Source organism: Triticum dicoccoides, chromosome 6A, assembly GCF_002162155.2.
Source record: "Triticum dicoccoides isolate Atlit2015 ecotype Zavitan chromosome 6A, WEW_v2.0, whole genome shotgun sequence".
Classification (NCBI taxonomy): Eukaryota; Viridiplantae; Streptophyta; class Magnoliopsida; order Poales; family Poaceae; genus Triticum; species Triticum dicoccoides.
In genome coordinates, this window is record NC_041390.1 from 351,659,187 (window position 1) to 351,665,784 (window position 6,598).

Sequence of the window (6,598 nt, forward strand, 5' to 3'; positions counted from 1 at the left end):
GGCGCCGTCCGCCACCGCCTCGGCCTCGCCGCCCCTCCACGCCGTCATCCGTGCCCCGGCCGGCCACTTCCCTCCGCGGCAAGTCCCATCTCCGGTGAGGAGCTCGAGCTACAGTAACTCCGGCGATCTCCGAAATCCGTGCCAGATCTGGATCTGGGAAAATATCTCGGTTGACTTTCCCTCCGAACCCTAATTTTTTGTGCCTACTTTGACCTGCCGTAACTTTGCATCCGTAGCTCCGATTTGGACATATAGTATATCAGAATGTTCGTCTCGACGAGTACATCATTTCATTCCATTGCATCATTTTCATTTGAGTTCATCTTGATGCCTGAAATGCTGTTAGAAGGAGGTTTCATGAGTTAATTGTCAGATCTGCTAGTTCATCTTAGACTTTTGTCATTTTTGCCATGATTGTTGTGTGCATGATATGCCTGTGAGTCCTTCATATGTTTTGTTAATCATTTTGTTATCTTTCCAGAGGTGCAACCCATGCATTTTTAGGATGTGTGTGGTGACTTGTGCAAGCTTGCAAAGTGAGGCACCCGGTAAATCTGTTTTCTGGGACTTGGTAGTTTTCACCAAGTCTGGGATTATTTAGTTCATGATGCCATATGTTCAGCTTGTTTCCTAGTGATCCGTGCCTCTTTTGAGGATGATCAGTAAAGGAGTTTTGTTAATCATGTTATGCTCTATCCATACATGTCTTTACTTGCAATTATGGAGCACCCTAGCCTGAGTCAAACGAGCTCTACTTTTGTTTCGTGGTGAATCTGGGCAGATCGTCAACTCATTTGCGATTTTGCCGATGCTATTGTAGTTGATCCGTGCATGCTATGCCATTGTTCTTGCCATGTCTAGCTAGCATTTTGTGCTTTCTTAATGGATGTATGCTTGCCTTGCCATGACTTGCACCGTAGTGAGTGCATCGAGCTCGTTTACATGCCTTCGTGAGTTATATTTCAGCATGTCTCAGTTTTCACTAAGTCTGAAAACTGATTGTGTTTTAGCTATGTTCGTGTGCCCGTTAGTATATTTTGTGACCCCTTTTGGCCCCAGGTCACTTTGGGTCTTTTGTTAAGCTTGTTGAGTATCTCCATGCCATGTTCTTACTTGTCTTAATCAGGTCATGTACCATGTTGTTTTGCTGCTCCAAAGAGGGCTTCGTGATCTGAAATTTCAGACAAGTGTTAATTTCACTAAGTCTGAGATCTGTTTTGCATTTGCTTTTTTGACATGCTTGTTTGAACCTCCTAATGGATGATTTGGCCATAGCTCATTGCTAGACTTTTGTTAAGCATCTTGTGTGCATCCCTGCCATGTATTTTGTTGTTATGTTTGGGTGCTGTAGCATGTTCATTTCGTTGCATTTAGATGCCTACTTGCTGTAAATCGCAGACCGATGTCATTTTTGAAACGCTTGCCATTTCCAAACCGTAACTCCGATTCCGGCGTTCTTTATATCGTTTTCAAGCGATTTCATCCCATCTTTCCAGTGGCACCCTTGGAATTCCAAGTTGAGGCCATTTTCATGCATTTCCTGTCATGTCTTGCATTTTGCATCCCGCATCGCATCCCGCATAGCATGTCATCATTGCATCATATCGCTTGATCCTTGCACGTGGTTGATTGTGTCCTTGTTGCTTGTTTGTCTTGTTTGGGTAGAGCCGGGAGACGACTTCGCTACCGAGGAGCCCGTTGAGTTTTCTTGTGAGGATCCAGTCAACTCTGACAATTGTGCAGGCAAGATGATCATACCCTCGAAATCACTACTATCTTTGCTATGCTAGTTTGCTCGGTCTTTTGCTATGCCAATGCTACGATGCCTACCTTTTGCTTGTCAGCCTCCCAAATTGCCATGTCAAACCTATAACCCACTATTGTCCTAGCAAACCGTTGATTGGCTATGTTACCGCTTTGCTCAGCCCCTCTTATAGTGTTGCTAGTTGCAGGTGAAGATTGGAGGCCGTTCCTTGTTGGAACATCTTTTATTTACTTGTTGGGATATCATTATATTGCCATGTTATCTTAATGCATCTATATACTTGGTGAAGGGTGGAAGGCTCGGCCTCTCGCCTAGTGTTTTGTTCCACTCTTGCCGCCCTAGTTTCCGTCATATCGGTGTTATGTTCCCGGATTTTGCGTTCCTTACGCGGTTGGGTTATAATGGGAACCCCTAGATAGTTCGCCTTGTTTAAAGCTTTTCCAGCAATGCCCAACCTTGGTTTTACCATTCGCCACCTAGCCTCTTTTTCCCTTGGGTTACCGGAGCCCAAGGGTCATCTTATTTTAACCCCCCCGGGCCAGTGCTCCCTCTGAGTGTTGGTCCGAACCGGACAGCCTGCGGGGCCACCTCGGGGAAACTTGAGGGTTGGTTTTACTCGTAGCTTGACCTATCTGAGTGTGCCCTGAGAACGAGATATGTGCAGCTCCTATCGGGATTTGTCGGCACATTCGGGCGGTGTTGCTGGTCTTGTTTTAACCTGTCGAAGTGTCTTGAGTTACCGAGATACCGAGTCTGATCGGAACGTCTTGGGAGGAGGTCTATTCCTTCGTTGACCGTGAGAGCTTGTCATGGGCTAAGTTGGGACTCCCCTGCAGGGATTGAACTTTCGAAAGCCGTGCCCGCGGTTATGGGCAGATGGGAATTTGTTAATGTCCGGTTGTAGATAACTTGAACCTTAGTTAATTAAAATGAATCAACTGAGTGTGTTACCGTGATGGCCTATTCTCGGCGGAGTCCGGGAAGTGGACACGGTGTTGGAGTAATGCTTGCGCAGGTTGTTCCTTTAGACTCTCGCTCGTGCTTTGCCTCCTCTTCTCGCTCTCATTTGCGAATAAGTTAGCCACCATATATGCTAGTCGCTTGCTGCAGCTCCACATATATTTGCCTTACCCCTTCCTATAAGCTTAAATAGTTGATCGCGAGGGTGCGAGATTGCTGAGTCCCTGTGGCTCACAGATACTATAACTCCAGATGCAGGTCCAGGTGATTCCGCTCCAGGTGACGAGTACGAGCTCAAGTGGGAGTTCGACGAAGACTCTCAACGATACTACGTTTCCTTTCCCGATGATCAGTAGTGGTGCCCAGTTGGGGGTGATTGGGACCGTTGTCGCATGTTGGGTTCTCTTTATTTTGGCGCCGTAGTCGGGCCATGAGTGTGTTGGATGATGTAATGTTATTTATGTTCTTGATTGACGTGGCGAGTGTAAGCCAACTATGTTATCTCCCCTTTATTATTCATAGTACATGGGATGTTGTGAAGATTGCCTAACTTGCGACATATGCCTTCATTGCGATTATGTCTCTAAGTCGTGCCTCGACACGTGGGAGCTATAGTCGCATCGAGGGTGTTACATTGGGCCTCCAAGTGCAGAGGTTTGTAGGACAATAGAAAATTTCCCTCAAGTGGATGACCTAAGGTTTATCTATCCGTGGGAGGTGTAGGATGAAGATGGTCTCTCTCAAACAACCCTGCAACCAAATAACGAAGAGTCTCTTGTGTCCCCAACACACCCAATACAATGGTAAATTGTATAGGTGCACTAGTTGCGAAGAGATGGTGATACAAGTGCAATATGGATGGTAGATATATGTTTTTGTAATCTTAAAAATATAAAAATAGCAAGGTAACTAATGATAAAAGTGAGCGAAAATGGTATTGCAATACGTTGAAACAAGGCCTAGAGTTCATACTTTCACTAGTGCAAGTTCTCTCAACAAGGATAACATAATTAGATCATATAACAATCCCTCAACATGCAACAAAGAGTCACTCTAAAGTCACTAATAGTGGAGAACACACAAAGGGATTATTGTACGGTAGGAAACCACCCCAAAGTTATTCTTTCCGATCAATCCATTGGGCTATTCCTATAAGTGTCACAAACAATCCTAGAGTTCGTAGTAAAATAACACCTTAAGACACAAATCAACCAAAACCCTAATGTCACCTAGATACTCCAATGTCACCACAAGTATCCGCAGGTATGTGATACGTCCATTTTGCATCATGCTTTTATATCGATATTTATTGCATTATGGGCTGTTATTACACATTATGTCACAATACTTATGCCAATTCTCTCTTATTTTACAAGGTTTACATAAAGAGGGAGAATGCCGGCAGCTGGGATTCTGGGCTGGAAAATGAGCAAATATTAGAGACCTATTCTGCACAGCTCCAAAAGTCGTGAAACTTCACGGAAGCCATTTTCAGAATATAAAAAAAATACCGAGCGCAAGAAGTTCACCAAGGGGCCACACCCTGCCCACTAGGCGCGCCCCCTACCTCATGGCCCCCTGGCGGCCCTCCGATGGCCATCTTCTGCTATATGGAGTTTTTTGATGAGAAAAAAAATCATAAGCCATCTTTCCGGACGAGACTCCGCCGCTACGAGGCGGAACCTTCGCGGAACCAATCAAGGGCTCTGGCGGAGCTGTTCTGCCGGGGACACTTCCCTCCGAGAGGGGGAAATCATCGCCATCGTCATCACCAATGCTCCTCTCATCAGGAGAGGGCAATCTCCATCAACATCTTCACCAGCACAATCTCCTCTTAAAACCCTAGTTCATCTCTTGTATCCAATTCTTGTCTCCAAGTCCGGGATTGGTACCTGTGGGTTGCTAGTAGTGTTAATTACTCCTTGTAGTTGATGCTAGTTGGTTTATTTGGTGGAAGATCATATGTTCAGATCCTATATGCATATCAATACCCCTCTGATTATGAACATGAATATGCTTTGTGAGTAGTTATGTTTGTTCCTGAGGACATGGGAGAAGTCTTGCTATTAGTAGTCATGTGAATTTGGTATTCGTTCGATATTTTGATGAGATGTATGTTGTCTCTCCTCTAGTGGTGTTATGTGAATATTGACTACATGACACTTCACCATTATTTGGGCCTAGAGGAAGGCATTGGGAAGTAATAAGTAGATGATGGGTTGCTAGAGTGACAGAAGCTTAAACCCCAGTTTATGCGTTGCTTCGTAAGGGGTTGATTTGGATCCATATGTTTCATGCTATGGTTAGGTTTACCTTAATACTTTTGTTGTAGTTGCGGATGCTTGCAATAGAGGTTAATCATAAGCGGGATGCTTGTCCAAGTAAGGATAGTACCCAAGCACCGGTCCACCCACATACCAAATTATCAAAGTACCGAACGCGAATCATATGATCGTGATGAAAACTAGCTTGACGATAATTCCCATGTGTCCTCGGGAGCGCTTTTCTCTATATAAGAGTTTGTCCAAGCTTGTCCTTTGCTACAAAAAGGATTGGGCCACCTTGCCGCACTTTATTTACTTTTGTTACTTGTTGCTCGTTACCAATTATCTTATCACAAAACTATCTGTTACCTATAATTTCAGTGCTTGCAGAGAATACCTTACTGAAAACCGCTTATCATTTCCTTCTGCTCCTCGTTGAGTTCGACACTCTTACTTATCAAAAGGACTACGATAGATCCCCTATACTTGTGGGTCATCAAGGCTCTTTTCTGGCGCCGTTGTCGGGTAGGTGGAATTTGGTAAGGAAAAATTTATATAGCGTGCTGAAATTTACTATCACTTGTTACTATGGAAAGTAATCCTCTGAGGGGCTTGTTCGGGGTATCTTCACCCCGAACAGTAGAGGAAAGAGTTGCTCCTCAACCTACTGAAGATAAAAATGTTCACTTTGAAATTCCTTCGGGTATGTTAGAAAAACTGCTAGCCAATCCTTTTGCAGGAGATGGAACAATGCATCCTGATGAGCACCTAATACATGTGGTGAAGTTTGTGGATTATTTAAGCTTGCAGGTGTGCCCGGTGATTTTATTAAGAAGAAGGTCTTCCCTTTATCTTTGAAGGGAGATGCATTGACATGGTATAGGCTATGTGATGATACAGGGCCATGGAACTACAAACGATTGAAATTGGAATTTCATCAGGAGTTTTATCCTATGCATCTTGTTCATGTGATCATAATTATATATATATTTTTTGGCCTCATGAAGGAGAAAGCATCGCACAAGCTTGGGGGAGGCTTAAATCAATGTTATATTCATGCCCCAATCATGAGCTCTCAGGAGAAATAATTATTCAAAATTTATATGCTCGGCTTTCTGATAGCAATCGCACCATGCTCGATACTTCTTGTGCTGGCTCTTTTATGATGAAGACCATTGAATTCAAATGGGATTTATTGGAAAGAATTAAACACAACTCTAAAGATTGGGACCTCGACGAAGGTAAGGAGTCAGGTATGACACCTAAGTTTGATTGTGTTAAATCTTTTATGGATACCGATGTTTTCCGTAAATTTAGCACTAAATATGGACTTGACTCTGAGATAGTAGCTTCTTTCTGTGAATCTTTTGCTACTCATGTTGATCTCCCTAGGGAGAAGTGGTTTAAATATCATCCTCCCATAGAAGTAAAAGTAGCTGCACCTATTAAAGTTGAAGAAAAGACTATCACTTATAATGATCCTATTGTTCCTACTTCTTATCTTGAGAAACCACCTTTCCCTGTTAGGATAAAGGATCATGATAAAGCATCAACTATGGTTCGTAAAAGCAATATTAGAACTTATACACCTCCTGAGCAAGTTAAAGTT